The following is a 24,808-nucleotide window of genomic DNA, read 5'->3' on the forward strand; positions in this document are numbered from 1 at the left end:
AAAATATGTCACACATATTATATTAAATATATGTATTTCTATTTATGTATTTAATATAAGCATATAAATATGTATATACATATATTCATGTAACAACAATTAATGAATAAAGAGGACATTAATTAGAGATCAATGAGGTGTACATGGGAGGGTTGGAGGGAAGAAAGGAACGGGAGAAATGGTATAATTACTTCATAATCTAAAATAAAATGAAAAAATTCTATGTGTCATGTATTTGAAAGTTATATTTACCTTAGCTTATTGAAGCTCAGTGGCAAGGTACACTGTGAGCTTGAGAATTTAAAGAAAAGTGATTAACAATAAAATAGACATCCTCAAAGACAAATCAACTCATCATTTTCCCCTTAAAGGTCTTCTGTCAGCTGCAAGACAGATGTTCTCTTTAGTTTGTTACTCCATAAAAATGTGTGGACTGTCTTCTTAGAATTCCCTGTGTTCTGTGTATTGAATTCCTAAGTTAGTAGATGTATTATACTCCTTACTTTGTTTGTTACTTCATTTTGGTGAAATGCAATTTCTAATGGCTTGCTAAAAGAAGGGGGAATAAAAATTAAAAGAAAAAGTATTTAAGAAAATAAAAAACAAGATGAAAGAATTTAAAAAAACAATAAAACTATTAAAGTTATATTCAAGAATTAAAAATACAATAAGCAAAATTACCTATAAGTTCTAGAAACCACAGCCCAAGCTCACAAAATAAGTGTCAGTTTGGGAAGTGAGTCAAAAGAATACACAAATAATGAGTTGCAAGAATTACAAATGAAGAATAGAGCTTAAGAGACTAACATCACCTTAGTTGGCTTGATAAATGCCTAGGAAAATAGAAAAGTACATTTCTGGGTACACCTGTGAATGTTTCCAAAGACGGTGAGATCCTGAGTGTCCTGACAATAAATTTGTTTATGTTAATCTCTTCATAAAGTCATAATATGTTATTTGTATGATATTCTGCCCTGACCCCTCCCTGTATGCCACTTTCTCTGCATCCTGGACACCATGATGGAAAGTATTCTATACCATGTCCTACTGGCTGTGGTAGATGATACTTATGAAGCAATGGGCTAAAATTAGTTATGTCTTCGTTTAAGTTGTTTCTGTTTTGTTCTTTTCACATTGATAGTGAGCAGAGACAAAAGTGATTAGTGAAAAATAACTAATATGTGGGTGGTTCAAGTGTCCAATGCAAAAGATGAAAGCAGTAGGATATAATAAGTAGTGGCTAAGATAAGATGGCTATTGGCTAAGAATTTTCTCAGTCATATCAAATACCATGCTATAAATTCAAGAGATATTTCACATTCAAAGGAAAACACAGATTAAAGATTTCACATAACTCATTTAACTCAAAGGCCAAAAGCAAATTTTGAAAGTACCATAGTAGCTTGAAAGGAACAATAGTGAAATTCAGAACTCACTTCAAACCAGACACAACAGAGGCAGAATGACACTTGAGTTGCATTCTTAAAGCACAGGAAGAAAGTGACTGCCAAGCTACAAGTCTGTTCAACTTCAATAATCTTAACATGTAAAGGAGAACGAAGTCATTTTCTAAAAAACAACATATGCTAGACTACAACACCATCAGTAGAACAGTGCGGAGCATATAAAAATGTGGCCTTTCAAGTTTAAAATGGTCTCAGATATAAACTGAAAGTTTTGACTCAAAGAAAGTTTACATTGATGTGTTATTATATGATGACTTATTGATACTTAGCTATGATATTTGTACCTTCTCTATACATCATACATCTTACAACTTTAATAAGTGAGATTTTCAGGTTGCCAGACTTTAAGTTTTCCTCTATGTCACATTAGATTCACCTGTTATATCATTATCAAGGTTTTCAGTGTCATAACTTTATAATATAACTTAGAACCAAAGAGAACTTATAACCATGTATTTATGATTTGTGGTTCTTACCAAATATATTCTTATCTCTTACAGAATTTTAGCTCTATCATATAAATCTAAAATCATGGGTATTAAATTCTCTGGGACACCAAATATAAACTCTATTAATATCAAACTGAATTTATGTAATGACCAGAGAATATTTTAAACTTTTAGTATTATTATGCTGAGAGTATAGATTTATTTCCATTCTCTAGTACACTTTAATTTTTTTCTACTGAAGTTACAGAATGCAAAATATACATGAATGTTGTCATCATTTTAGCACATAATAGCCAAGTTGTCTTATAGACTCAGGAAATACCCTTTGTTTCACTTTCTTATTTTTTATTAATTACAATTTATTCAATTTGAATCCCAGCTGTAGACCTCTCACTTGTCTCCTCCCAATCCTACCCTCCAACTTCTCCTCCTAAGCCTCTCCCCCAGTCCACTGATAGGGCAGACCTCCTCCCCTTAGATCTAACCCTAGTCTCATTAGGACTGGGGCTGCATTGTCTTCCTCTGTGGTATGGTAAGGCTTTTCCCCCCATCAGCGGGAGATGATCAAAGAGTCAGCCACTGGGTTCCTGTCAGAGACAGCTCCTGTTCCCCTTTCTGAGTACCAACTTGGACACTGAGCTTACATGGACTACATCTGTGCAGGGGTTCTAGGTTATCTCCATGCATGCTCCTTGGTCAGAGTATCAGTCTCAGAAAAGAACCCTGGGCCCAGATTTTTTGGTCCTGTTGCTCTTCTTGTGGAGCTCCTGCCCTTTACAGGTCATTCATCTCCCCTGTTTTTTCATAAGATTCCCTGCTCTCTGCCCAAAAATTGGTTATAAGTCAGAATCTACTTTATACCCTGCTGGGTAGAGTCTTTCAGAGGTTCTCTGTGGTAGGCTCCTGTCCTGTTCCCTGTTGTCTTCCTCTTCTTATGTCTGACCCATTTGTCTTTCTGAACAAGACCTGAGCATCTTACCCAGGGTTCTCCTTCTTGCTTAGTTTCTTTAGGTGTACATATTTTAGTATGTTTATCCTATATTATGTGTCTAATATCCACTTATAAATGACTATATACCATGTGTGTCTTTCTGCTTCTGGAATACCTCACTCAGATAATCTTTTGTAGTCCCCAACATTTTCTGTCAAATTTCACCATTTCCTTGTTCCATAATTGCTGAGAAGTATTCCATTGTGTAAATGTACCACAATTTCTGTATCCATTTCTCAGTTGAGGGACATCTGGGTTGTTTCCAGATTCCATCAATTACAAATAGAGCTGCTATGAACATGGCTGAACAAATAATCTTGTTGTATACTTGAGCATATTTTGAATATATGCCTAGCAGTGTTATGGTTGCATCCTGAGGTAGCAGTATTCCCAATTGTCTGAGAAAGTGCCAGATCAATTTCCAAATTGTACAAGTTTACATTCCCACCAGCAATGGAGGAGGGTTCCCCTTTTCCCACATCCTCTCCAGCATGTGTTGTCTCTTGAGTTTTTGATCTTAGACATTCTGATGGATGTTAGGTGAAATCTCAAGGTTGTTTTAATTTACATTTCACTGATGACTAAGGACATTGCATAAGTGTTTTTCTGCCATTCAATATTCCTCTATTGAGAAGATTCTGTTTAGCTCTGTACCCCATTTTATAAATTTTTTATTACAGTTTATTCATCACAGCTATAACCCCACCTTCATTACCTTCCAATCCTCCCTTCCCTCCCTCTATCATCTCCTGCCATGCCTGTACCTTATTTTTAATTGTATTACTTGATTTGTTGCTTTTTAACTTCTTGAGTTCTTTATATATTCTGGTAATTAGTCCTATGTCAGATATAGGGTTGGTGAAGATCCTTTCCCATTCTCATGGCAAACTCTTTTTGTTCTTACCACAGTGTCCTTTGCTTTACAGAAAGTTTTCAGTTTCATGAAGTCCCACATAATTATTGTCGTGATCTTGGAGCCTGTGCTGTTGCTGTTCTGTTCAGGAAGTTTTTCCCTGTGCCAGTGAGTTTTAGGCTCTTCCCCACTTTTTCTTCTAAGATATTTAGAGTATCTGGTTTTATGTTTAGGTCTTTGATCCTCTTGGACTTTACTCTTGTGCAGGGTGATAAACATGGATCTATTTCCATTTTTTTACACGTAGACCATCCAGTTATATCAGCACCATTTGTTAAAAATGCTGTCTTTTTTTCCCATTGTATGGTTTTTATTTGTCAAAATCAAGTATCCATAAGTGTGTGGGTTTATTTATGGGTCTTCTATTCAATTCCATTGTATTGATCCATCATTCTATTTCTATGCCAGGACCATGTAGTTTTTATTACTATTGCAGTAGTAGAGCTTGAGATCAGGGATGGAGATACCTCCAGACAATCTGTTGTTGTACAAGATTGTTTTAGCCATTCTGAGTTGTTTTTTTTTTTAATATATATGAACTTGAGAATTGTTCTTTCAGGGTCTGTAAAGAATCGTGTTGGTGTTTTTATAGGGATTGCATTGAATCTGTAGATTGCTTTTGGCAGGATGGCCATTTTCACCATGTAAATCCTACCTATCCATGAACATGGGAGATCTTTCCATCTTCTGATATATTCTTCAATTTCTTTCTTCAGACACTTTGTTTGTTTTTTTTTCATACAGGTCTTTCACATCCTTGTTTAGAGTCACACCAAATACTTTATATTATTAGTGGCTGTTGTGAAGGGTGGTATTTCCCTAATTTCTTTCTCAGTGCTTTCATTTTAGAAAGAGTCCTCCCTCTTGATTAGTTTCTTTAGGTGTACAGATTTTAGTAGATTTATCTATATGAGTGAGTATATACCATGCGTGTCTTTCTGCTTCTGGGATAGCTTACTCCATCTCTTACTATTGATGATGCTTACCTTTGTGCCTCCTGATCTTTTCTCCAAATTCTCCAGCTCTAGGGTTTCCTCTTTTGTGTTTTCTTTATTGATTTTAAATTTGTTTTCATGCCTTCCATCATTCCCTTCATCTGATTGAATGTGGATTCCTGTCTTTGCATCATGACCTTTATTTTGTTATTGTTGTTAGTTTCCTCTCTATATGCCACTACGTGTTCCTCTATTTGTTTGGCTGTATTTGCCTGTATTTCTTTGAGAGCTTTGCTTATTTCCTCTTCATGTGCCTCTAATAACTGGATAAGCATAGATATGAGATAATTTTCCTTTGTTTCTGATGAATTAGCATATCCATTGAAGTGGGGGGTTGCTGGTGAAGCCATGATATCCTGATTTTTGTTGGATGTAGTTTTACACTGACCTCTAGCCATTTGCTTATCTGAAACCTCAGCTCTTTGTTCCTGGAGTCTGTACTTCAGACTGTATCCTTTTGTCTCTGGTGTCTGGAGTAATCTTCAGGAAGATGAAAGAGGACCACTGGTTGGAGAGTGGATGTTGGTGTTTCAGCTGTAGCTAAAGGAGGAAGGTCGCAGGTGTATAAGTGGGGGGAGTGTGTGTGGAAGTGTGCCTTAAAGGAGAAGGTGCTAGAGCATGCAGATGCCTGGAAGGGTGGAGCATAAGTGCAGGAGATGGTGCTAGTGCTGGTGCTGTTCTTGGGCACAATGCACATGCACAGGTGCCCCAAATGCCTCAGTGGCCTACAGGCCTTTCCTGTTCTCCCAATATTTAGATCTTCCTGGCTCCAGAAATTGTTTGCATGGACTCCACTGGTAGACCCACAGAGCAGAAGCTTCAGTGTTAAGAACGCTGTCCCAAAGATCCCCATGTTGCCCACAGTGAGGTTGTGGGTAGGAGAGACCCAATGTCTGGCTGCTAGTGTAGAGGGACCCTGGATCTGGGACTCTGCATGCACTCACTTGTTTGGAGGCCTAAACCACAGGGGTTCCCCCTGTTCTCTATTCTCAGATTTGGGCTTGCAGAGGGAAATGAAAATGCAGGAGATTTGTGATTTGTCAACTCAGTGGTATCCACTATTTGGCTGCAGAGCAGGGAGACCTGTACTTGGGGCAGCCACCTCTGGTTTCTCACTTACAGAGCAAGGAGGCTCCTGCTAGGGCTAGCCACATCTTCTGCCACAGCTGCAGACTTGAGAGGCCTTTACTGCCACCACCTCTGCTGTCTCAGTCAGGGAGCATGAAGACTCATTCTTGGGGCAACTACTGCTGCCTCCACCAAGCAGGGAAGCCCATGCTTGGGGCAAGGGGAAGTGCAGGGGGGTCGAAAATTCACCACGCTCAGTTCCCAGAGATATCCACAGGTGACTTGGATCTAAACTGTCCCAGCTCGCAGGTTGTCCCACTCACCCTGGAAGCCTCAATGTTGATGTTCTGGCTTCAGCTGCCCCTTCACACACCAATTTCAAAGTTTCAGCTCCTGTACCCCACAGATATGGTATGTGCTGATAGCTGCCATCTTGGAATCCCCCCAGAAAATACCTGTGATAAAAAGTAATAATCTTTGTTTTTGCCAAAAAATAAGATTATAGTTCTAATTTTTGTTAAATATTTGCATATTTACTAACAAACTTCGTTATTATCTATTACTTTTTCTCTGTCACTTCTACCTCATCTCTTTCTTTTCCTTCCTCTACATGTTGTAAGAAGAAATTTCGAGAACACAACATTCAACCTTCTTACCTGCCTCTTACAGTTTTTAACAGCCTTCAGTCAGCTCGGATGGACTCACTGACACTCTATCCAGCCGTGCAGTTCTACTAGTTACTTCTACTAAATTTTATTCTTACTATTTGTAGAAATATTTTGATATTAATTTCTAGTGGTTCCTATTTATTTCATCTACATAATTTCTGCATCCTTAGTATTCTCCTCTTATTTACAGAGCTAATTGCCTTCCTATTCTGGATTTTTAATATCACCTCCAATATGAGTTCTCTATGTTCGACCTCACAATTGTGCAGTGAGCGTTGTTATCCACTACCTTAGTTCCTAGATTGTCACATCCCAGAGCAGGCTTTACACTTGTCCTTTGCACATTTCTCCTCCAGGTCTACTGTTTGTTATTCCTGTGTTTGTTGTTCCCTTCGTGGCTCCTGCTACCCTATTGGCGCATTTCTATCTCTATAGGCCATAAAGGAAAGAGCTCTTGTTCTGACCCTGTTCCTTACGGAAACGATTTCAGTAAGAATTCCCAGACCGCACTGAACATAATCCTTAAGTCTGAGAACTAATATTTAGCACTATGATCTACAAGTGTCCTTGGGATCCCTGAACCATATATTACCCGCACTTCCTTCTGTCTGCTTCTTGCCACCAGATGCTTCTAGCCATTTAAGTTTTTTTTTTCCTTTTGCAGGGATTTTTGCACATCTTATACATAGTCAGAGTAAATACATGTTGTATAACTAGATAAGGAAATTTATGCTTGTATAGAAGTCTCTGTCTTGACCAAATTTCCTTTTTATTATCTTTCTAATGTGCACTCCATTTTTATTGCAACACTTTCAAACTTTTAGAAAATTTAAAATAATATGATCGACTTAAAAATTATATAAAATTGACACTATATCATATCTGCTCTATCATTGTGTATAAGCTCAACCATTTCAAAGACAAATTCAGACATTATGACATACTAATAATCCTGTTAAATATTTCAGTTTACATTTTACACAATTAAGGACATTCAGGCTGTGCCTTATAGGATCGGTATTTCTGCGAAGAGACACAATGATCATAGCACTCATCACAAAGGAAAAGATTTAACTGGGGCTGGCTTACAGTTTCAGACGTTTAGTCCATTATCATGGCAGAAAACATGGGGACACACAGACAGACATGGTGCTGGAGGGATAGTTGAGAGCGGGGGCAAGAAAAGACAGTAATTCTCACTATCTGTTTGGGGGCAGTCTTACCAACCCACAGAAGACAATGCAGCCAGTCCTGATGAGACCTGATAGACTAGGGTCAGATGGAAGGGGAGGAGGACCTTCCTTATCAGTGGGCTGGAGAAGGGAAGAAGAGGGAGGGAGGGTGGGACTGGAAGAGGATGAAGGGGGGGGCGGCTACAGCTGGGATACAAAGTGAGTAAATTGTAATAAATAAAGAAAAAAAAAAAGAGACTGTGACAAGTGGGCCTGACTTGTCCAAACTTTGCTTTAAAACTCAAAGCTCATCCCCAGTGACTTGATTGGCATAAAAATCACCAAAGCTTGCTGAGAGGGCTAGCTTTAATTTACTGAAGATAGAAATTTGGAAAGGATCAAATCGTCTTTCTACAAATTGCTAAAAGAGGAAACTATACCTCTAGGTCAAAGGGATCTGATGTTTTTCTCACAGCTAAATGGTCAGCATAGGTAATGGTAATAATTAATAGTTGATCTTTGTATCTTGATATTAGACAATGCAAAACTTACAGCAGATTTCTAAAGTAGTTTTGTCAAAATATTTAATCTAGCTCTTAGATTTAAATTCCACATACAGAAACATAGATGTTATACACAATGAATCAACAATTAAGTGACCTGAGAATATGTAATTATTTATAAGATAATTTACCAATTTGCCTGGTGAGGAAAAAAAAAACAACCAATAATGGACCTTCAAGCAAAAATTGATAATCATATCTGGGAGATAATTTGGGAAATTTGAATATAGACAAAATATTAGATAAGTCACTCTTTAAGTGGAATTACACACATAAATACCAAAGTCTTTTCTCTTCATTGCTCTCTAATCCTCTTTCCCTCCCTAATTCTTCTCCAAAAACAGTACCTGTAATAATTGCCACTAGTGGTAATAAAATTGAGCTTTTTCATCACTTTTTTCCATTATGTGTTCCTAAATAAGTAAAAGATACAGTCTGCTCAATCCAGCAAGTTATAAACATCATTTGCATGCAACCCTTTTTCCAGAGGTTTAATTTATTTTGACTTTGTGTGAGGTGTTTACCCTGCATGTGTGCCTATGTACCACACGTGTATCTTGCCTGCTGAAGCGGGAAGAGAGCAGTGGCTCCTCTGAAACTGGGGCTGCAGACTGTTGTGAGCCATCACTGGGAGGTAGGGATTGCACGTGGGTCTTCTGGATGAGCAGCCAGTGCTCTTATGAACTGAGCCACCTTTCTTCCCCTTTGTGTGCCAGTCTTGATGTTCAAATTTGTCAATGCCAAACAGTAAAATCCCTACAAGCCAACCTCTCATTTCTCCCGACTTGCCCATTCTAGATTCTGGTGCATCTTTGCACTCTAGTACAACAAGAGTCCAGACTCAATTATACTTTTCAAATCCCAATCTAGTATCAGCCATTTTTGTAAGGACCCATGATTTATTTTAGAAGGTAATCAGGTTCTGATTGTTACATTTTTTTTATTTTAAAATTTTTAATTTAATTTTATGTATATATTTATTTATTTATTATAATTTATTCACTTTGTATCCCTGCTGTATCCCCCTTCCTCATCTCTTCCCAGTACCAACCACCCTCCCTCTTCTCCCCCCTATTCCCTTTCCCTAGTCCCCTGATATGGGAGGACCTCCTCCCCTTCTATCTGACCCTAACTTAGAAGCTAAACAACAAAGAAGACCCTAGAGAAGATGCTTAATCCTCTTTCAGAAGGGCAAACAGGATAGACATAGGAAAGTAGGAGAAGACAAGGAACAGGACAGGAGCCTTCCACAGAGCCTCTGAAAGACTCTAGGTTATCAAAGGAGATGCTGAGACTCATAGACAAACTTTGGGCAGAGTATCAGAATCCTTATGGAAGAAGAGGGAGATAGAAAGACCTGGAGGGGTCAGGAACTCTGCAAGAACAACAGAGCCAAAATACCTGGGCCCAAGGGACCCAGCAGAGACTGATACTCCAACTAATTGCCATGCATGGAGAGGACCTAGAACCCCTGTTCAAAGGAAGCCCTTTGACTGCTCAGTTTCCAAGTGGGTTCCCTAGTAAGGGGTACAGGGGCTGTCTCTGACATGAACTTAGTGGCCAGCTCTTTGATAACCTCCCTCTGGGGAGTGCAGCCTTGCCAGGCCACAGAGGAAGATGATGCAGCCAGCCTTGATGAGACCTGTTAGATGTTTTAATTGCTAATTCCCTGTTAGGGGTGTTATCCAAACATTTCTGGGTTTTACCCAATAAATACAGTAGCATTTCCTCCCTGTGACAACACAGATGTCTCCAGGAATTGTTAAATATACCTGGAGGATAGTTAACACCCAGTGGAGATCTAGTGAATATGAACAGAAGCATTGAATGAATATGAATGAGTATCCTTCAAAGCTTTGATTTGTTCCCTTAAATATATGTATATATAATATTTAATAAATATAGTTATATAGTTAAGGAAAAAGTAACTATAACTATACAGTTAGTTATATATTGTATATAATATGTATAATATAAATATGCATGTATCAAGAACTCCATATATGAATATGTATATGTGTATGTGTGACTCCAAAGCGACCCACAGGGCTTTCCTGGGTTCTACTATGGTGTTCTGGCAAACTACTGTGCAGCAGAACAGAATGCTCATTTGACCCTGAAATTGCTGGACAGGATATATTTGTGCTTATGCTTGTTCAGATGCCTAGATTTGTATCTTCAACATAGTGCCTCAAAATGAGATTTCTAAAATTAAAAGAAAAAGCGCCATGCAATTTGTTTTATGTTGTGAAATTCTTCTCTACAATGTTTATATCACTTTTCATTTCCTCCTGCATGTGTGAGAATGCTGTTTCCTAACAGGTTTGCCAATATAATTTATATCATTGTAAGACGGGAGGTTGGGAAAAGAGTAGGTAACACTGGTTTTATTAATTTGACGGAGAAGTGGCGTTTCTTTTCTTTTTCTTTTCTTTCTTTCTTTTTTATTTATTTATTTATTTATTTTTTTGAGACAGGGTTTCTCTGTGTAGCTCTGGGTGTAGTGGAACTTGCTCTATAGAATCATCTAGCCTTGAACTCACAAAGATTCACCTGACTGCTGGGAACAAATGAATGTGCCTCCAACACCCAGTGAGAAGTGTCATTTATAAGCATTCCTTTGCATTTCCCTTATTTAATTGAACATTATTGGGCCAGTGTTACATTATCTTTTCTGGTAGCTTCAAACTTATGTCTTTCGCCTCTTTAGTTTTTTGTTGTTTTGTTTTATTTTGTACCAAAGTTTTTTATTTTATCATCTCTATTTTATATGAATGTTTATATTTGAGAGAGATTTTTTTGCAGTTGAGAGTGTTGCTTGAAATTATATTCTGAGATATTATCTGCTCTGACTTTGCTCATGATGGTTTTTCCCATACACTTTCATTTTTGGGTTTTTTGTAATTTTTTTTTCTTTATTACTTACACTTTATTCACTTTGTATCCCCCCTGTGGTTCCCTCCCTCCTCCAGTCCCAATCACTCCCTTCCTTCACCCTCTGCATGCATGCCCCTCCCCAAGTCCACTGATAGGGGAGGACTTCTTTTCCTTCCTTCTGATCCTAGTCAACTAGATCTCATCAGGAATGGCTGCATTGTCTTCTTCTGTGGCCTGGTAATGCTGCTTCCCCTTCAGGAGGAGGTGATTAAAGAGCAGGCTAATCAGTTCATGTCAGAGACAGTCTCTGTTCCTATTACAATGGAACCCACTAGGATATTGAACTTCCATGGGCTACATCTGGGCAGGGGTCTTAGGTTATCTCCATGCATAGTACTTGGTTGGAATAGCAGTCTCAGGAAAGAACCCTGTGCTCAGATTTTTTGGTTCTGTTGCTCTCCTTATGGAGTTCCTGTCCTCTCCAAATCTTACTGTTTCCTACTTCTTTCCTAAGATTCCCTGCACTCTGCCCAAAGGTTGCCCATAAGTCTCAGCATCTACATTGATAGTCTGCAGGGCAGAGCTTTTCAGAGGTTCTCTGAGTCGGGCTCCTGACTTGTTCCCTTTTCTCCTTCTTCTGATGTCCAGCCTCTTTGCCTTTCTGGATAGGAATTGAGCATTTTAGCAAGAGTCCTCACTCTTGATTAGTTTCTTTAGGTGTACAGATTTTAGTAGGTTTATCCTATATTATAGGTCTATATGAGTGAGTATATATCATGTGCATCTTTCTGCTTCTGAGATAGCTCACTCAGATTGATCTTTTCCAGATCCCACCATTTACCTGCAAATTTCATGATTTCCTTATTTTTTATTGCTGAGTAATATTCCATTATGTAGATATACCACAGTTTGGGCATCCATTCTTCCACTGAGGGGCATCTGGGCTGTTTCCAGCTTCTGGCTATTACAAATAAGGCTGCTACAAACATGGTTGAGCAAATGTCCTTATTGTGTACTTGAGAATCTTTTAGATATATGCCTAGGAGTGGTATAGCTGAATCTTGAGGAAGTGCTATTCCTAGTTATCTGAGAGAGCGCCAGCTTGCTTTCCAGAGTGGTTGTACAAGTTTACATTCCCACCAGCAGTGGAGGAGGGTTCCCCTTTCTCCACAACCTCTCCAGCATGTGTTGTCTCTTGAGTTTTTGATCTTAGCCATTCTGATGGGTGTAAGGTGAAATCTTAGGGTCGTTTTGATTTGCATTTCACTGATGGCTAATGAGGTTGAGCATTTCTTTAAGTTTTTCTCTGCCATTCGATATTCCTCTGCAGAGAATTCTCTGTTTAGCTCTGCACCCCATTTTTTAATTGGATTACTTGAATTTTTTCTGTTTAACTTCTTTAGCTCTTTATATCTACTGGATATTAGCCCTCTGTCAGATATAGGGTTGGTGAAGATCCTTTCCCAATCTGTAGGCTGTTGTTTTGTTCTGAGGACAGTGTCCTTTGCTTTACAGAAGCTTTTGAGTTTCATGAGGTCCCATTTATTGATCGTTGCTCTTAGAGCCTGTGCTGTTGGTGTTCTGTTCATCAATGTGATCCACCACATAAACAAACTGAAGGAGAAAAAACACATGAACATCTCTTTAGATGCTGAAAAGGCATTTGACAAAATCCAACATCCATTCATGTTTAAAGTATTGGAGAGATCAGGGATACAAGGCACATACCTGAACATAGTAAAGACAATAAAGAGCAAGCCTATAGCCAACATCAAACTCAATGGGGAGAAACTTAAATCATTCCCACTGAAATCAGGGACAAGGCAAGGCTGTCCACTCTCTCCATATCTCTTCAACATTTTTCTTGAAGTCCTTGCTAGAGCAATAAGACAATTGAAGGAGATCAAGGGATACAAATTAGAAAGGAAGAAGTCAAAGTATCACTGTTTGTAGATGATATGATATAATACCTGAGTGACCCCCAAAATTCTGCCAGGGAACTCCTACAGTTGATTAACACCTTCGGCAAAGTGGATACAAAATTAACTCAAAAAAATCAGTAGGCTTTCCTGTATACAAAAAACAAAAGGGCCGAGAAAGAAATTAGGGAAACTACACCTTTCACAATAGCCACAAAGGACATAAAGTACCTTGGTGTGAACCTAACCAAGGAAGTCAGACTTGTCTGAAAAAAATTTCCAGTCTCTGAAGAAAGAATTAGAAGAAGATATCAGAAGATGGAAAGATCTCCCATGCTCATGGCTTGGCAGGATTAATATAGTAAAAATGGCCATCTTACCAAAAGCAATCTACAGATTCAATGAAATTTCCATCAAATTACCAACACAATTCTTTACAGACCTTGAAAGAAAAAGTCTCACCTTCATATGGAACAACAAGAAACCCAGAATTGCTAAAACAAGTCTTTACAGTAAAAGGTATCTTTTACTGTATCTCCATCCCTGATCTCAAGCTGTACTATAGAGCAACAATACTAAAAACTGCATGGTACTGGCATAGAAACAGACTGGTGTATCAATGGAATCGAACAGATGACCCTGACATAAATCCACATACTTATGGATACTTGATTTTTGACAAAGATGCCAAATCCATTCAATGGAAAAAAGACAGCATCTTCAACAAATGGTGCTGGTCTAACTGGAAGTCTACATGTAGAAAAATGCAAATATATCCATACTTATCACCCTGCACAAAACTAAAGTCCAAGTGGATCAAAGACCTCAACCTAAAACCAGACACACTAAACCGCTTAGAAGAAAAAGTGGGGAATACCCTTGAACTCATTTTTGTTTTTATGTTGGAATTTCTTTAATTGCTTTTGATTTTGAGTGGAGAAAAGAAAAAGCTTACCATACTCAAGATTATAAAATAATTCATTATTCTTTGTTACACTTGTATCCTCTAATTTTATAAACTTAATGTAAAACCTATTGAAATTTATTTGAGTATGTGAAGCATAAAATATTTATAAAAGATACCTCATGTTTGTAAATTATTTATTTAGAGGTCTAGTTTTCCCCTAAGGATTTGAAATATCATCCTCATCACATGCTAAATTTTCAAATAGGTATCAGTTCTTACTCAGGTTATTTTTATGACTCTAATAATGATCTCAGCCTGTCTCACCTTGATATTTATTTTTTAACTGGTGATTATTGTTTATACTGTATTTTAAGCAAGTTCTAGCCCCACCAAGTGTAGCTTTTCAAGATTTTCTTAGACAGTGATTTTATTTTCCACCTTTGCAAAATATTTAATAAATATTTTATGAAAATAATATACATTAATCATCAATAAAATACTTCTATGTTTTATATTTTCATTTTTACTAAAAGTAGGATGTTGTATAATTAAAATTAATAACTTTGATATTTATTTAAAATAATTTTCAAAAAAAAATAATTTTCGGGAGGACTAATACTGAGATTTAGAAAACCCTGTGTCTTTATGCTATGTAAAGATCCAATCAAATAAAAAACATAATTCAGGCATGAAATCACACACTGGTAGTCGTGGTAATTAGGAAGAAAGCCCAGGAAGACTAATTCAAGGCTAGCTTAGGCTACTATGTGGGAGTATGTTTTAAAATAAAAGAACATAATAAATCATGACTGATTTCTGGGATAAGTCAGGTGAAGAGAACCAGAATGTAACTAAACTAATAATTCATTACTATGCATTTTGATGATGTTCATTATTATTTAACAGATTAATTTAATTATTGGCAAATTACAAATTCACAAAATGATAATTTAGGATAATTCTATAATTACCTAACAGTTGGTAATTATGTATTTCACAAATAAATAATCAACTTGTATGCTTTCAAATGAATAAAGATATTGAAGATTTTGTATTAAATGAAGTGAGTAGTAAAAAGAAGCTAATAACTTTTATTTAGAAAATGAAAAGTCATGTTACACAGAAAAAATACTCATTAAACAATATTTTCTTTGTCTCATATGTTTTTCAAAACATATAAGAAATTACCAAAAGTTGGTAATATGCCAAATTGAAAAGAAATAAAGATTAGGGCAACATACGTGAGCAAACACTCTACTGAAGGTATGAAACAAATGGCTAGGGGAAACATGGAAAAATTTGGATATTCTTATTCACTGGGAAAAAGCAATTAAAGCCACAGTCTCACACGCAGCTCACCTGCTAAAATGCTTAAAATAAAAGAAAGCAGAAACTTGCAAAGGGGCAGATGCACACCATGTTAACGTGTGCCCAGAGGACTGCTGGACTTCATGGAGAGAGTGAAATGGCTACCTGCTGTTGTCATCAGAATCCATGTTCATCCCTGTAATGAGTGTCCTAAAATCCTTTCATCCTGAGGCCAGCCTCAGTGTCCTTGGCTTCTTTATGTCTTCATTCTTATTATTATTTGCAGGCATTGAACTTATATACAACTTCTTCCTTTGTCTTCAATTTTCTTGTCTTTCTTTACCCAACCCAGCTATAGTCCATCTAAAGTTCCCTTAGAACTTAACGTGACTACTCTTCTTTCAGGAGGCTTATAACTTTTGAAACAGATAATTGTTTCTGAAGTTGTGTATTTAAATATCCTTATTCATTAGCCCATGAAGCGCTGAGGAAGTGGAGACACACTTGACATACTTCTCAGTGTCCTTAGTACCTGGCATAGCTTTGCTACATTCTAGACGCTTGATAGTGTGCAATGAATGTACGAAGCTCTGGCTAATGAATGAATAAGCTAGAAAGTAAGGAAGTTACCAATGCACAATTGTGTAAGCGATGAGAAGAGGTACGATAAGCCTGAAAACTGAGTTCAGCATCTTTAAGGACATTTAACTGGAAGGCATATCAGCCTTGCCGGTGATGATTTTAAACATTAGATATAATTCAAAGGACTAGAACCTCTGCAACTGAGGCAAAGTGATGTCAATTATGGATAAAATATAAAGTTTACAGATACTTAAACCATACTGATATAAAATCAATTTATAATTCACTATGTGTTATTTCTAAAATAGTCTCTATATCTTAATCAAGGAACGTTAGATTTAAAGAAACATTGACATAATTTTTCAACTTTGGTGGCTTATTTTACAGAAAAGAAAATTAAGCTAGTTTCCCATTTGAGAATGACATGTTTATTCTGGTTTCTACTAATTCTTTCTTTTCCATGTCAATTAACAAGTCACATTTGGTTTAATAGAGTTCTGCCTGTTCTTTTGTTGTTGTTGTTTTTTGCTGTGTGTGGGGGGGACAACTTGGAAGCCTATATTAACCAGACATGGGTGACCATATGCCATATGTACTACACTGACCATATGTACTACACTGGGCACACAATATGAAGTAGTCCTTTTCATGGCTCCTTTTTAAAGTCTTAAAAATAGAAGGTAATGTATTAGTTACTTTTCTCATTGCTATAATAAAATACCCAATAGAAACAACTTAAGGAAGAAATGGCTTATTTTGGCTTCTAGTTTGAGGATATAACACACGCTGGTGGGACAGACATGGCAGCCAGAGCATGAAGCTGCTGACCAAGCTGTACCCACCCAGGAAGCAGAGAGGTAGATGTTGACATGTGGTTTATTTTCTCCTTTGTGTTCAGTTAAGGATCCCGACAGATGGAATGGTGCTTTCTGTACGTAGAATGGATTTCCCAACCTTATTTATCATAATCTAGAGACTTTCTCACACACAGGCTCTTGGGTGGTTCTGTATTCTGTCAAGTAGACAACCCATATTGACCACAGCACATGTTGTACTTGCCATTTTAGAATATCTGCCCAAAGAAAAACCAGTCACCGGATTGCAACAGCAGCCTAGAAAGAGACAAGATGTGTATGTGTGTGCATGGGGAGGGAGAAGAGACAGGGATTGATTGAAGGTGGCCATCACAGAACTACAAAGTGTCAAGAGTTTAAAAACAAGGAGGACATTGTGGAGAAACTACAGAAGTAGATTGGCTGGTCAAGGAACTGGAGGACTTTGGGGATGAATAAACCTGGAGTTCTCGTCTCTCACCACAACAGTGCAGATAGTAAGAGTACCAGCCTCTCACTCACCTTTAATGATCAAGAACTGCTTGGTGACAGCAAACTGCTCTTAAACTCAGGCCATCGTTGGTTTAAAGGGTGTCGGAAAGTCTATGCTGCTCTCTGTGAAGGAGAAGCATGAAGTGAGCACAATGACATCTGTCATCTGACTTGGGAGGTGCCCCCTAGTGACAAGGCATCTTTGCAATCTATGATGGAAGAAGCCATAGAACAAGCCATGCTGGAGAAGAAGGCTGAGTGGTGGGCTCATGAGAATACAGAGTGTGAAGGATTCATGGAACTCTCTAATCATCTAGAAGCTGATAAGATCACCAAGACCAAGACAAGGATCCCACACATTTCACAGTGATTGTATTGCATGCCTGCCATGAACTACAAGAAGTTGAATGACTTCTTTTCTATAGGTGATTAAGGATAAGGCCCACCCCTGCCAGAGCTCTCTTCATTCACTCCTTCTCGTGGATCTTGTAAAAATCCACCAACCTCCTAGACCTGGATGTTTTCATATGGGGCTGAAAAAGCAGCTAAAGACTTTAAGTATGGGCTGGCCTCATGAACCATTCTCAATATTTCATCAATGGGGTTTTTACCAAATTATCTATATGTACAACAAGAGCTGAAATATTATACGGGTAATAGTGATTAGTATGTAAAGACATAGCCAGAATCAAGGGAGAATCAAATAAAGAAGTTTCACTGGGAGCAAGATCAGACAGCACACAGGAAGAATTGAATTTCTGAGTTGGTCCAGCAGGCTAAGAGCAAGGAAAAGACTCTACAAAAAGAGATGGCATTGGGGTTTACACAGAGGGCCTGTGAGCAGGAAGTCACTGTTATTTTCTTTCCTATCATTTACAAGATCCCAACAGCCATCATTATGTTGTAAAGCAAAAGGTTCAAGTACACAAAAAATAGAACTTGCATCTGCAATGTTCTAGGATTCGATATTGGTCTTGACACATGATAGTCTTTACTAGAAAGGTCTACTCTTTTGAAGCTGCTAACTGCATTCCACACATGATATAGCAGCACTTGTTTGTCAAGATAAGGCATTACTAATAGCACTCACAGGAGCAACTGGGATTGAACTTGTCACTTTTGGAGTACATGGCGAAGTGGTACTCAGATCAAGGAGAAGGAAATAAGGAAGACCTCTGGGCAGTGTAACCTTACTGAAAACAGCAGCTGAGTCCATGCTTTAACCTGTTGGAGGGACAGAAGTAATGGGTGTGCCTGCCCCGACTGAGTTGGATGAAGCCCTGCATGCTCTTTTTGGGCAAGACTTCCAATTGTCTGGTATCAATGCCCCAGAAGATGCTACTAATGAGTTTGTGAATGGTTGATGTTAGTCAACATGATGTCAGACTCATCCAGCAGACTGCACAGGAAGTTTGGGTCTGTGAGAATCAGGCAAGTGGCTTGGTGACATTCTGGTCAAGAAGGAACACCTCAAGTCTGAGATGATATAGATCCCAAGATCACCCTAAGGATCCACAGCATCTGAGCTAGTAGCCAGGTTCAGTCAGTAATGCTGTCCGGAGACTGCCAGGACAGAGCATTGGGTACCACAGCCTCACACTGCTACCCCAGTCTCAGCCTCCCTCAGCTCACTACCACTGCATCTTCTTATCTCTAATTGTAGAACCTGTCTTTGTTTTCTCTCTCTTTATGCATGAGTTTATCCAAGTCCAAATTTAAATGACTGTTCTTGCTAGTGCAACCAGAGCTACTTGGTTTAACCCAAGGGCCAAGCCCTGGGTTAGCTTATGAAGGATTGAAACGCTTACTTTATTGGTTTTGATGATACTGTAGGAATGACCCCCAACCTGCCATTCCTTGTTGCTTTCAGTTTCAAACTTTAGAACAGAGACTTGGTCCTGGCCATTAAAAAAAATAATAATCACTTAGCAGTGAACCTTTTAGGATTGGTGTAACAGATATAATGTGTTAAATGAGGACACACACACACACACTAAATAGGTCAGTAAACTGAAAAAGCAGGTTTCAACAATAGAAATGGTTAATAAATAGTTTTAGGTGCTCAGCATTCCTCATCAAATTGGTTAGTATTGATTGTCAGCCTGAGAGGATCTAGGAACTAGAACCATCTAGAAGTCAAATTTCCAGGTACACTTATAAAGTGTAACTCTGGCCATTACCATGAGGGATTGTTTTGATTAATTGAGGTGGGAAGCCTCATCCTAAGAGTAGGGAACCCACCCCTGGGCTTGGGACCTGAGCTGCACCCAAAGGAGGGATCAGCTGATCATGAACCCCCACCCCAGTTGTTTCCAGCTCTGGCTACCCTGCTGTCTCAGCCATACTCTCCTGCACCCTTGAACTGTGTGCCAGTTCTCCTTTCTTTAAGTCGTTCTTGTTGGGTATTTTATCACAGCAACAGGAAAAGTAATTAAGATGCTTCATCATTAGGAGAATGTCAAAGCTATTTTCAGATTTTATCTCTCCTTGGTCAGAATGACTATTATGGAGGAAACAAAAGATGACAAACTTTGGCAAGAATGCAGGACAAGAAGAGCCCTGACTCAGTGCTGGGGGAATTGATAACCAGTGCTGTAGCTGTGAAGTCAGTGTGGAGGTTTTTCAAAAGACTGAAAACAGAACTACTATATGACCTAGCTACACCATTCCTGGACATATTTCCAAAGGACTCTATAGCCCTTCGTAGAGATAGTTCCATATCCATGTTCACTGCTGTTCTATTTATGATTACAAGGAAAAGGAATCAGGACAAATGTGCACAAACAGATGAGTGGCTAATAAAAATTGTGGTGCATGTTGTATAATGGAACTTTATTCAACTATAAAGGAAATTAAATTATAGTATTTTCAGAAAAATAGATGGATGTGGAAAGCATTATATTAAGTGAGCCATCCCAGACACAGAAAGGCAAATACCGCACGTTCTCTCTCATGTTTGGTCCAAGCCTCTAATTTTTATGTATGCACATTTGGGGGGAACTGGCTGTGGATATAAGTCATGAAACTATAAAGGGCCCCATGAGAAAGGAAATGGAGGTTATAAGGAAGAGGGTGTGAAGATAATAGAACACATGAGAGATTCAAGTAAATGTGTGTGTACTGGGGATGAAAGGGTACAGGTGGATGGAGGGAAAAGGGGGGTGGGGGAAGATCACGGGAGAAGCTCTACTAAAACCAAGTATGCATGAAATTGCCTAATTTCTTTAATGAAACTTGTTACTTTGTATACTAATTAAAACAATAAATAAAATTAGTTCAGGCTGGATTGGTTGAATCTCTACTATGACTATAGACTACAGGACATTTGACTTCTATGTTGTTCAGATTCAGGGAGCCCCTTCCTGACATTTCTTTCCTCTGCTCCACAAATGCCATCATCTTTATGACTTTAGCCTTTTTACTTTTTCACATTGCAATTGCTTCCCTGCAGACTTTGTAGCATCTTTGATGGTATGCCTCTTGATTCATCTAATCCCCCTCCTTTTCTCCTCTGCCTTTCCTAGAGTCTATTTTAAGTCACAGGAAAGACAAGAAAATCACAGCCTAGAGGCTTCAACATTTAACATTTTCACTCTATGGAAGGTATGAATCATCGACTTGGACATTCTGAAGCATAATTATTTGTTTCTTTTCTCTAAGAAATTGTCTTGACAGATTTAAAAAAAAAGCCCATAGATTTTTTTATAGGCCCCTTTTGGACATTTTCTCCTTATCTGTAATTTCTTCTGCTTCTCCTTTTCTGAAATTTCTTCTGCAAACATGTTTACAACATGTGCCCAACAAACTCAAATAGGGCATGGTTACTAATGAAGTAAAATTCTCAGTAAAGAGCATCTTTTAAATCACTATCATTTAAATTTGGCCTTAAATAATAATTCAGCTCAATCTCTTTGTTAGCAGGAATTCTATACTTCATTCAAAGCTTAATTCTAGGAAAGTAGAAATGATGGTATAACATATGTCCATGTAGGTGTTAGCAAGTTCCCAAAACTTATGCTAGCATAAAGGCAAAACTCTCTAACATTATTAGGTGATAGATCCTCTATGAAACTTGCCTTCTATCATTTTTTGGTATATCTGTTTTTCAAAAACATAATGATGGCTTACATGAAACTTCCCATGGAGGCCTACCCACAGTGAGGGATCATGGCATTTTCAATTTCTAAACAGGGCTTACTGCTGAGTGACCTAAGGAAGAGAGTGGATATCTCTAGCTGTTTCTATTCTGAGGTGAAGCACTTTATGCCTTGGGGAGGTTTCCTCTGCACTATGTCTGCTGTTTCCGTGTTACAACATCAGATCATCAAGATTGAGAGGAAGAACAGGGTAGCTGAATGCAATCCTTGCTACTGAGGGCACAGAAAGAGACAGTCATAATTTATGAGGGCATGGGAATACAGCTGTGTGTTCATAAACTGTAAGTCCATTCCCTCATTCCTTCAATACTCTTTGTTTGACTGTTCAACAAACTGTCATCATGTTCAACACTGTCATCGTGGCTAGAAAAGGTTGAATGTTGGGGACTTGGATTTCTCATTCATGGCTTTCTGTCTCCATTTGCAAGTGCAATGGAAAATAATCTGCAGCAGGGAGAAAACAGTGAGTGCCAATGGCCAACTGCCAGTCTACACCATGAATATAGGAAACAGTAAGACTCAGAGTTTAAACCAACTTAGTAGGTCAGAGAGTATATAGGGAGGAGGACAGGAAAGAGCAAAGTTAAAAGGGGAAAGGAAAACAATGGTGGGTATAGTTTTGAGATATCAGGAGAACCAAATAGACATGTAGAACATGATATAGGAGCCCGTGAATTTGCATGGTGAACACACACATAGACACACACACGCTCACACACATAACCATATATCTTACACATGGCAGGTCCCAGGAGAACTTTTGAAACAGTTTCTTGGTTGAAGATATATTTGGGGTTCCTTAGACATTCAGAATTTCTCAATTGATGCCAAATTCCAGATCAGAACAATTTAAATGTAGAATCTATCTACTTCAGTTTGTCTATGTCATCCATAGACATAGAAGTACTTGAATGATCAAAGGGAGGAATCTGACAGACCTAAGAGTATGCGGTATCAATGTGTTTTGGTAGGGTCACATATCTGAATGGAATCTAAAATTAAAGAGAGCCTTCATCTAGAGAGTTAAGCTAGATGAAGAGCAGGAGGGGAGATGGAGAGCAGGCTGTAAACAGGGGGTCTTAAGCTTCTTTTTTTTTTGTCTGTTAACTCTCCAGCTACCATTATTGGTCCAAACACTCCCATTAATTTCATAAGACTGCAATGCTGCCCACAGAAGCCACCTTTCTCACCTGCACACTGCTCCCTCCCTAAAGACTACATGAGCACAATACCTCCCTTTGACTCTTTGTTGACATAAAACAACAAAGAGTGTGTGTTAGTGTGTGTATGTGTGTGTGTGTGTGTGTGTGTGTGTGTGTGTGTGTTGTTTGCCTCGCTTCACTTAGTAAGAGGTCTTCTCCAAGGACCAGGATTTTGCCTGATTGTGAATTTAAATCACCCTGAGGAGAACTTCCCAATTAAATTCTTCTGCCTAGACATAGTAGATGCAAGACAAGAAATGAAATTCAAAAATGGCAAAAGCGTAACAGAAATCTGGGGTTGGTTATATAAAGGCCTTTTAAATTCACTCCAATTGGTTACCAGAGCATTGCTGAGCTCCTCATTAAAATTGGATTTTTACTATAAAATGTTCTCCTATAAATGACTATCAAATAGTCTTCTTATTTGTACCATAGAGTTAGAGTTCCCATCATTCTTCTTGTCCAGTGCCAGCAACATGCTTTAAAATGGCATTCTAAGAAGCAGACTCAGTTCTCAAGATACAATTTTAGTTAGCACAAAACTGAATAACATGTAGGCTTAGATTTTCAAACACTTACTTTATTTCCGTTCTTAAAGACCTGTACCCCCCTGCAACCCTGTCAACCTTAGGTAGGAGATGAATAGGGAAAGGAGCTCTAGACCTCTTTTAGTTCCTTCCTGCTGATTAGGGTCATTGACTTCTTTGGGGGTATAGTTGTCAGTTGTCAGTATATCAGCAGTGCTGTCAAAGAACAAAGTAGTAAACCACAGTAGCCGCAGCAGCAGCAGCAAACAGCACGCAACAGCAACAGAGGTGGTACCACTCAGCAGAATAGGCAAAATCCTCTCAAAGACATGAGTCCTATGAAGTGGCAAAACTCTGTCAAAGAAGCATGAAAAGTTCTCTCGAGCCTTTCTCTCTGTGAAAACTAGCAAAGTTAGGAGAATAATTGTAATGTATAGCAATGCAAATACTATTGTCTCACTGTCTGTGGGCTTCAATTTATCCCTTCTCAGAGTCCACAAAAGGATTGTTTTTCTCCAGCAAGCAAAAACCACGCCCCTTGAAGGACATAGTTAACAGCTGACAAACATCATTCCATTTTTTACAGGTGTGGTTTCCACAGGGGAAAATCATTCCCACATCCCACATTTGAAACTGAAAGCAGAAACATATTCACATGACACGACTGAGTTTCCAATGAAACCAGACATTTCCATGTCAATGATACCATAACTTATTATTGGTAGTAGAAGTAGTCTAATAGCTTGGGCAAACTTCCATGGATGTAATAAGAAGAAGAGTAGATGGAAATAGAGTAGGATAAAAAAAAAATGGTAAAGGTTATTCTGATAGTGTGAGCTCATAGTTTACAGATTCTGTGTTTTGTCTTATATTTTATCTATATAGCAGTGAGTGACACAGAGGAAGCATATATATGTACATTTGTATGTATATGTATGTAATGATATCAAGAAAAACAAAACAAAATGAAGGACTGCAGTTGAATTTTCAATAAAAAATAGCATCTGCGCTATTTAAAGCTGATACTAACCTGTGGGTGATACTAAGCCTTTTAGGTTAGACCTTAACCAGTGAAAGTGATACTGTTGCCCAAAAGAGGTAAGTTTCATACACCTCACCCTGAATCCAGTATTAACCACAAGATGCAGTTTGGTAACAGCACATGATGGATTTTTTCCACTTGGGCTTCTGAGAAATTATTAAGGTCACGATGCACTATTGCTGTAGAAATGTCATTATTCCTTTTTCTCTCCACCCAGGAGTGCATTCTACTCACAAGAGGGGCTCCTCGGATCTTCATCTTAATAAGATCACTCTGTATTTTATCTTTCCCTAGTATTCTGTTTACATGTACCTCCAGCCATATTCATGGGGAAAGTGGCTACATTTCCTGCTTTGTATCTAGAACTCTGGCCTCACAAGCTGTTTGAACCTCAGTTTTTATTAGCAGTTACATCCGCAGGACACACAGACATCGTGACTTAATTACCTGCAAGCTCCAACAGATGTATTCGCAAACTAACTTACTTGTTTCTCAGGCTCCTTCATATCTCCCTAGTGTGCCAGATGTTTTCTTAAATTGCTCAATTGCTCAGGAGTTTTGTAATCAGTAGAGTTTGGTGGTAAAAGCAGAGGACGATTGTTTGTAATTTTGTTTCCTTTCATCAAAGCCTCCCACCACGTCTCTACTTTGACAGAACTATCTTAGTCTCTCTTCCT

The sequence above is a fragment of the Meriones unguiculatus genome, chromosome 2 (assembly GCF_030254825.1).
Source record: "Meriones unguiculatus strain TT.TT164.6M chromosome 2, Bangor_MerUng_6.1, whole genome shotgun sequence".
NCBI classification, from domain to species: Eukaryota; Metazoa; Chordata; class Mammalia; order Rodentia; family Muridae; genus Meriones; species Meriones unguiculatus.